This window comes from Alosa alosa, chromosome 15 (assembly GCF_017589495.1).
Source record: "Alosa alosa isolate M-15738 ecotype Scorff River chromosome 15, AALO_Geno_1.1, whole genome shotgun sequence".
Classification (NCBI taxonomy): Eukaryota; Metazoa; Chordata; class Actinopteri; order Clupeiformes; family Clupeidae; genus Alosa; species Alosa alosa.
In genome coordinates this window covers 24,298,135-24,307,533 of record NC_063203.1, presented here as the reverse complement: position 1 = coordinate 24,307,533, position 9,399 = coordinate 24,298,135, and the positions used below count along the sequence as shown (strand labels likewise).

The following is a 9,399-nucleotide window of genomic DNA, read 5'->3' as shown; positions in this document are numbered from 1 at the left end:
CTCCAGGTTGATTCTGCCCATGTGTGGACATTGCATGTAAACCCCCTAGACACATAGCCTGAAAAATCCAGACCCTGATAATCTAGAAAGATTAAGGGTCTGGCAAAGAACAATGTAATGGCCTAACTCGAGGGGCGGCAACAAGCATGCATTTAAAAATCTCACTGCACACAATTGGATAACACTAGACCATGTTTTCTCTGAATTATTTCGGACTTCGACGCAATCGGAAAACACTACGATCAATGTGTACTGTCCTCCAACGTTGCAGCGCTGTCTTCATCAGTTTAGCTGGTTTCCCGGAATGTTGGGGTAAAAGTAACGTGCATCATTGCTCTTTGCCAGAGTGTCTCGCAGAGACAATTCCATTGTGCTCTCGCAAGAACTCTGGATTTCCAGGGTACTAGACACATAGTCGTAATGGGTGATTCATTGCCAAAAGTATAACTTCCTCCTTCTCTAAATATTAGCTGTTAGTGAGTCACTGGCAGGGCCGACACTGAACTGTCTGTGATGACTCTGATGAATGTGAGGGTGTCTAGATCTATGCTCTCAAAATATTAGAAGTCTTAGAAGTATTGATGCCCTCCAAAAAGGCTTGGATGCATATTGAGATGTGTGTATATTGTTTTATAAATGCATACCTGTATGTATCCATAAGGCCTCTTTACATTCATTCACATGTACTGTATCCATACTACCTATACAAATCAATGTTATGGTTATGGTTATGGTTATAGGATTTGGCAGATGCCTTTGTCCAAAGCAACATACAAATACAAAAACAATATAATATTTAAAATTTAACAGGGAACAGATTAGAATGTTGGTCAAACTATAATAAGGATAATATCAATAAACAACAATGTCAATTCAATCAATAGCTTAATAAAATAAGCAATGAAAATGAGGGAAAAAAGCAACAATAAACAATAATGTCCATTCAATCAATAATATAAAAAACAATAACATGGTAAGACTACATTAAGGAGAATATCAATAATAAACAATAATGTCAAATGAATCAACAGCCTAACGCATAAGAAGCTCTTAAAGAACTAAGTGCATGTTGAACAGGCATTTAGACTCCTCTTAAATTACCCAAAACTAATAAAGGAATGGAGAGCACTGGGCAACTCATTCCACCAACATGGAACCACAAATGTATATGTTTTATTGATTTAATATTTTTATATTTCTATTTTCCCTTATAGTATATTTTTTATTTTCCTTTTTAAAATGTGTATGTATCCCTTACGCTCCTACTCATCTTACATGCTGTCTCTGGTCTCGATATGTATGAATCTCAATACAGTATGTATGAATAATATATATGTATCAAAAGAGTATATACGTATGTGCTATACAAATAAAGCTGCCGTGCCTTGCCTGTGTCCATAGATACAGGACAATGTATACATCCATATAGCATTTCTGTGTGTACCCATATGAATGTATACATATTTCCCAGACATCAAAATAATGATCTCAGTTTTTCATGCTTCATCTTCCTTGATTGACATTTCACAGTGGCATTAGTGCAGGCTTATAAAGTTGAGAATAACAACGTGTTTCTTAAATGACTCTAGTATTATGGTCTCTGTGTTACCTGTACTGCTGATGCCTAATTTGGTTTTGCATTCCCATTGGCCTTTATAGGGCTTTGGAAAACATTGATCCCTGAAAGCCTTTGGGACACACATAATAGCCTTGCCCCGCGTAACTCTATCCAGGCCATGCAGCCAAGAATAATCATGACTGCACATAAATATTGGGCTCACCCCACCTCTATAAAGATATGATCCATACAGGCTCTTTGTTTTCCTTCAATTGTCTATGTTGTTTACGATATTTATCAGACGCTTTTATCCAAAGTGACTTTCAACATCAGAATAAAAATGAAAGTATCATCTCTAATCGTAAAATTATTATTTTTGTTCTAATGATGATTATATAATTATTATTATTATTATTATTATTATTATTGGACTTTGGTATCATTATCATTATTATTATTATCATTATTATTATTATTATTATTATTATTATTATTATTATTATTAGTAGTAGTAGTAGTAGTAGTAGTAGTAGTAGTAGTAATAGTAGCAGTAGTAGAAGCAGCAGTAGTAGTAGTGGTGGTGTGGTGGTAGTAGTGTGTTGAAATGTGTTTTAAATACTCTTCTAAATGGAACATGAAGAACCCATACTGCACTTTCACTGGTCGTGTGAGAGAGAGCTACACAAAGTTTGGCTCGGCCTGTGGTGAGGACTGTCAGGGTTGGTTTGGTTTGGTTAATTAAGACGGCTAAGTGCCTCCAGCATCTCAATATGATGGCAGTTGCACTTCCCCAAGGACCCTAAGAATGGACGCTCTAACACATTTCAATTGGACCCCATTACAGAGAAGTGCTCTGCTCATCTTAGTGGATGTCAGGAAGGGAAGGAGAACCATGAGCCCTCAGACGGACTAGGAGAATGACTTTTGGGACATTTGTGATTGAAAACACATTTTGATCACTTAATTGATTCTATGTCTTAATGAACGTGATTCATGTGGTATGCCACTGTAAGAAGTGGAGTGCACTACAAAAGATTCTCAACTGGATGGCACAAGACTCCTTACTTTGGCTGACTTTAGCTGTGCCAATGTAATGCATCATGATTGCAACATGCAAGTTTGGTCAAAAAGATGCCTGGGTTAAGTTGGGTAAAGTTATGTTTTTTTTTAAATTTCTTTTTACAGTGTACAACATCACATTTTTATACCAAACTAATCTAGCTTTAGCTTTTATCCATATAACTTACAGGGACAGAAAGTCTCTGTGTGGATCTGTGAACGTGCATAGACATATGATTTATTTCAATCTCATTCATTTCTTAATTACACTAGCACGTTTATCAGTTAGCACCGACTCCATTGGCCCAAAGGATTAAAGTCAAAACACAGACCAGCCAGAACGTTCTGTCTGGGTAAACCTCCAACAGGAGGTCACTTTATTTTCATGCTGCATGTCAGTCTCATGACCTGGAGAAATGTTCCTTTTCTGAGGGCTGTGGTTTTGGCTGCATTTTGTTTCACAAGCGACACATTGTTCCAGTGTGTTCTCTTTTATTTAGCCGTGACTGTATAAATTTAATTGTGCACTCCGTTATGTCTGAACAGGTCAACGAGCTGGGACCTTTCAAACAGGACATTTGGGTCCAGGTGATCAACTTAAGTACGTAACATAATACAGATTCAAGAAACAAATTTGAGCTTTAAAAAAAAAAATCTATCCTAAAATATATTTAAAAAATATGACATTTTTGTTTGATAACAGCATCATAACTTAATACTGTTACTACTACTACCATTTTATTACCAGATTCCTTCCTCACAAACGTTATAGAATAGGCTGACTGGCAGAGGCATTTTCTCTTGTAGCGATTACATAACCCAGCCTTAAACATGAGCAGAGTCAAATAGACGTCTTATTCATGATCATAAATCATGGTTATGCGTGACCATAGCTTAGTTATATAAAGCGTCTTACCTGTAAAAACTGCACTTGGAGTCAGCAGTGAGGGTGAAATCTTTGACAGAAGTTCCTCCTGTTCGCACTTCTGTCACCACGGCAACAGAGGGGTCCCCTCTCTCCCTCTCTTTCTTCTTGACCGTGTGTTATTTAGCCGAGGGGACAGGAGTTCCTGAGAAACAGCTGTAAGTGATTTTCCTTGTCTCCTGTTCCAAAGGCATAGGAGGTCGAAAAGTTTGTGTGCCAAAAACAGATCAGAGAACAAGGCAAGGCTCTGGAGCTAGCGGTAAGGTTCCTGTTGTTCCTCTTGATCAGGTCTCATCTGGGGAGGAGTGAAAAGCGTCGCTACCTCTCATAGTGGGACTGTCCTGAACTCTGCCTCCAGAGATGCTTTCACTTCATCACTGAGGGGAGGGGAAAGAGACGAGAGAAGAGAAGAGAGAGAGAGAGAGGGAGAGAGAGAGAGAGAGAGAGAGAGAGAAAAATGCTTGTAGAGCTGAGCAGGCATGCTTCCGGTAAATGATGACTTCAGCAGGGCCATAGTGAGTGGGAGAGAGAGCGAGAGAGAGAGAGAGCTCGCAGATGCAGCTATAAACAGGTTTGATGTTTGGGTTGCAGTCTAGCACATTGTGGCTACCTGCTCTTCAGGGAAAGCGAGCAGACACACAGGCACACACTCACACAGCTGTGGTTTCTCTCTCACAGCCTGGTCTCTTAAGTGCATGTGCAGCCATTTCCTGTGTGACAACGCAAGCACCCAGCAGATACGTAGATGAGTTCCAACCACACAGGAGCCTCATACATGCACACACACACCCAAAAAAACGTTTATGGGTAGGTACACGTACGTGTACCTACGCATGTTCACAGAGCATGACCACATACAGAAACTTAATCTACCCTATGAAATGTGATTAGATTAAATCAGAATAATATAGATATATGCAGTGTATTAACTAATATTATAAAAAAACATATATAATACATAAACAAATATGTACAGTATGTATAGATATGAGCTGTGTCGTAACAGTTACATTATAGGAATAGTAAAACAAAGTGTAGGTGCAGTAAGAACAGTATAAAAAGCAGTAGAATATGGCTATGAATGGACACACCCCTCAGAGCACGTGGTAAGTTCGTGCATAATCTATATGCGTATGAAATCATCGTTATGACACACACATTCACATTTGCCTCACCGGCTATCATCAAAATAGCCTCCGAGAGTATGTCATCAACCAGGTGGCACGTCCCACAGAGTGAAGCAGGCAGTGGTTCATCGTCAGGAACACGGTTTCATTTTAAGTCATACACATCAAGACAGAGAGAGATAAGGGACCGCATGGAGATGGCTCACGATACTCTTTTAGTGACGCAAACGTTTTTTTTTTTTTTTTTTTTTTTCGATTTTTCTTTTTGTTGCTTTGGTTCTTTGGTTGGTCATTCAGGTACATGTGGTTGGCTACAAATCTTGGGTATGACATTCAGGAAATCCCCTTCCTACATTACAGGGAATTGAACATGTCTCCTGAAGTAAAATATTCACACTTCTAAGGGTGGCACGCTGTTCTGTATCTCAGCTGTCATCTGTACAGTAATACAAACTTTAACTGGTGGACACAGAAATGTGCAAGCCTTCTTCTAAGTACAAAACACACGACAGATAAGAGTAGTGATGAAAAATGATAGGAAATAACAGAGAAACATGAAATAATGTGTAAATAAATAGTTTTGAAGATAAGAATTGGACTCACAACTCTGTCACCCTGAGCTAGATCCTCTTGCTGGCCATGGAGCTGGTTATGTGCTGAATCCTATCCTTAGAGGATCCTGTCTCATCCAGCAACCAACACACACACACATGCACACAGACACATGCACAAGCACACACACACACACACTCATGCACACACCCGCGTACACGTGCACACACACACACACACACCCGTGTACACGCGTACGCATGCAGCACACGCGTACGCACACACGCACGCCCACACGAACACACACACACACACTGTATAAATAAGGGGATGAAACACAGGGTGAAATTCAGATCCAGGTCTTTCCTCACAGTCTGGCACTGAGCTCCCGTATCCCTTCGGGAGTGTGGGCCAGTAGTGGCCCGAGTCAGAGCCAGACGTCCTCCGTGTGGGAGTGTTTCGTGTGGGTGGAGGGTGTGGGTAAATCCAGTCCTTACTCACAGTCTGACAGGGATAACACATCTGGGATGTGTGTGTGTGTGTGTGTGCGGCATAGTTAGCCAAAGGCGGAGGCCAAAACAGGGTGTGGGGAAATCCAGCCTGACTCAAACACTCACTCACTCCACTGGTGCTATCTGCTAGTGGTGATATCCCTAAAAGGCCAAACTAAGCCTTGCACCAGACAGGGAAAGTCTCTGCTCAGAGGGGTGAGCAGAGGTTTGGGGATTTCAGCGGTCACTTCACACGTGTACCCCTTATCTTCCTCTCTCCTTCTCTTCCTCCTCCACCATCCCTCTCCCCATCTGTTCATTCCCTTTCTCCTTCTTCTCTCCTTTATATATCTTCTCACCCCTCCATCTTATCATTCCATTCTCTCCCCATATCCCTATCACTCCAGCACCATACCTCTCTCAATCCCTCCTTCCCTCTCTCCCTCCATTCCATTCTCTCTTCCTCCTTCTATCACTTTCTCATTCTATCCTCCCCTCCTCTGTGTTTAGTTTTCCATAAACTCATCATGGCTCCACATAGCCTGTGAAACTATGCGAGGTGAGAGCCATCCAAGAGCAATTCATCATGAATGCTGTGTGTGTGTGTGTGTGACTGTGCATTAGTTGGGTGTGGGTTTGTGTGTGTGTGAGGTGAAAAGGCTAAAGCGTTTACACTCTAGTGCAGTGTGTGTGTGTGTGTTTGTGAGAGAGAGAGAGAGAGAGAGAGAGAGATGGCTATGGAATGCTAGTTGAGACTGCATGGGAAAGGGATCATTTTGTAGTTCTGAGGCAGGCCTCCTTCATTAAAGGGAAAGTCTTTGATTATATCCCTACACGTCAATTCTTGCTAAATTGGCATCATGTTTCTTTACTTTTCTGTCCTATGTTTGTACTCAAAATCAAACCTTCGAGGCGTAGTAAAGTGCCTGGTGGTGCGCATGAACAATCTTGTACGATCTCATCTGGAAACCTCAATTTCCTTTGCAAGGCTGCTTTTTCCATCTCTTCCTCTAATGTCAAGCATCACAATCGCTGCCTGTCTCCATGGGGGTTTGTGACACACACATCACCGTAATGTGAAAACATCTGTTTGTGATGCCATTTGTAGATTAATATCCTGATACTGTCTGGGACTTTCTTAATGAAACACTTTCCATTTCTATCTAAAATGTTAGGACTTTCCTACCAATGGGTTCTGTGATATGTATTTTCCAGTTTTTGTCCATTGCTTGAACACTATAGACAATGCTTAGACCAAAGTAACAAAACTTGAAGATACATACACACAACACTGGGAAATAAACCATTCACATCTATGTCGAATTGAAACTCTGCTATCAAAACCTTAGCCTGGCGGGCCATCCTATATCATTGAAATGTATAGTCTGGAATCGAACCATTCACCTCGCTTAATCCAAGGGGCGGGCAGAGAATTGTCTTTCAAACTGCCTAGGCATGCAATAGGCCAGCTACGACCATATCCGTTATCCGGGTCGGCAAAACGGCAAATACATCCTTCTTCGAAAGTAAAGACTTAAGTGCATTGTGTTGCTCAACTTTCAAAGAAAAGCACAAGTCCAACTCCTCCAAAGTTGACGCCAACGCCGATTCAAACAACCGCTCTTAAGCTCGCCATAGCCACCTTTCTTGTTGTTCACAGTCGCAGGCAGCTTTAAGACTCTCTAACAAAAAATAGAGCGCTGTGATTGGATGAAGTCAGCCAATAGAAATCCCTATGGTTTGATACTAGACGTACAGGCTGAGCAAATTAATTTGCCGCCGCTAGGGTGCGTCTAGATTTCTAGGCTATCAAAACCTAACAATCCTTTGTCAAAATGTCACTCTGATGACAAAATGATACACACTTGCATCATATGAATACACTTTCAGATTAGCAGCAACACACTAGTGTACTTTATCTAAAACACTGCAGTCTATAATTTTCACTGCTTTTATTCAGTTTATCAGTTAGCATTCTCTGAAGCTCAATGCGACACTTACAGTTTTTGTTGGTTTTTTTTTCAACAAAGGTTTTGACAAAAACAAAAATGAAAGTACTGAAAGGTTACAAACGACATCAACTCAATACTGTACATCACAGTACTATACGTTACAGTACAGTACAGTAAATGCAGTAATGCAAAAATAAAACAAAAATACACTACTGTAAAACAGGCTTAGATGTGGTGGACTCTGCCCAGCTTCCCTCATTATCAGGCCATGATTGGCACATGATCCACCAAAGTTTCTCTAATATCGTCTGAAATTTTGTTCTGTGCATAGCCTCTTCGACCACCTCCTACTCCTCTCTCTTTGTCTACCTCTTCCTCAACCTCTTGGTCTCCCTGCCTCCATGCTTGCAAAGTTCTCAAAATGGCTCAACTGAGGCCTATTTGTGGCTGGCTGATGTTCAGTTTTGTAAGTAAATATTTTCAAATGTGTTTTCAATCACCCAATGTGTTTTGTATTTTGAATAGATTTGTTGTCCCAATGGTATCCATGAGATTTAATTTATGAACGAAGTCTTATGTATGAAATAGTGTGTACTGTAGTGTGCAGGAGCAAGTGTGTTGCAGAATTGCACCTAAAGTGCAAAGCAGTGCTTTTGTTTACAGTAAGGTATGGCTACACTGTGTTTAAGGTATAGTAACAAAAGCTTCAAGTTTTGTTACTTTGGTCTTAGCATGTGTCTATAGTGTTCAAGCAATGGGCAAAAACTGTAAACAGAGCTGAGAAGGGCGCACCACCGATAAATATATTAGCCGAGGCGTTAAACGTTGCCTAGTATACTTATGGGGCAGTCGTGGCCTACTGGTTAGGGCTTCGGCCTTGGACCCGAAGGTTCCCCGAGCACCGCTGTAGCAAGGCAGCTCACTGCTCCAGGTTAGTGTTAGGGAGAGGGTTTTTTCTCCTGATTAAAGACAAGAGTCTACTCTTTCTTTTGATAGTTTTGGTGTTTACATACTCATAGAATTCACTGTTCTGTGGGCTTTGGAAAATCAGTCAAAATTCTGTAAAATGCTAGCCTGGCTCCACCCTCCTACGTACTTCTGCTCAATTTTCATTTTCCTTACGTACGTCGTCTACCCTGGAAATCCAGAGTTCTCGCGAGAGCACAATTTGAATTGTGCTCGCAAGATACTCTGGCCACGAGCAATGATCCAAATTTCTTCTATCTCTCGAGCGAGAGGGACCAATCAAATCGGTGTAGGCGGGACAAAGACGAGCTACACTGATGACTGACACTGATGAATTGTTGTGATTGGTCGTAGCGTTATCCAACTGCGTGCAGTGAGAGTTTCAAATGCATGCTTGGTGCCGCCCCTCGAATTGGGCCATTTTCATTACTCGTGGCCAGACCCGTAATCTGAAAGATTCCAGGGTCTGGTTTACCAGGCTATACGTTGTCTGTGATTTCGGTATATTTGCAGGTTTTCTCAGGCCAAATTTTACCTCTCCAATCAGCGAACAGAGGGGGTGGCTGAGAATGATGACGTTGAGGTTGTGCGCTAGTTAATTCCGTGGAAATGCATGGATTCCAGTTGGTTCCAGTAGCAGCAACTGGAATCCATGCATTTCTACGGAATTATTTTTGGAATCTGATCCCTTCCCAGATAGCAAAAATACACTGGGACGGAACTGGGCCACACCTACCACAGCGTCTGGCACGGATCTGCATAATGGACC

General features: G+C 41.3%; 1 protein-coding gene across 1 annotated transcript in view; it reads right to left on the bottom strand.

The window, feature by feature from the left end:
• The window catches only part of gpr184 (G protein-coupled receptor 184), a 22,706-nt gene extending 18,539 nt beyond the window's left edge, over positions 1–4,167 (bottom strand). Inside the window, exon 1 of the mRNA XM_048264369.1 lies at positions 3,534–4,167. The gene's annotated coding sequence lies outside the window, so the exon portion shown is untranslated. The remainder of the gene's footprint in view (positions 1–3,533) is intronic.
• Between the last annotated feature and the right edge of the window lie 5,232 nt (positions 4,168–9,399).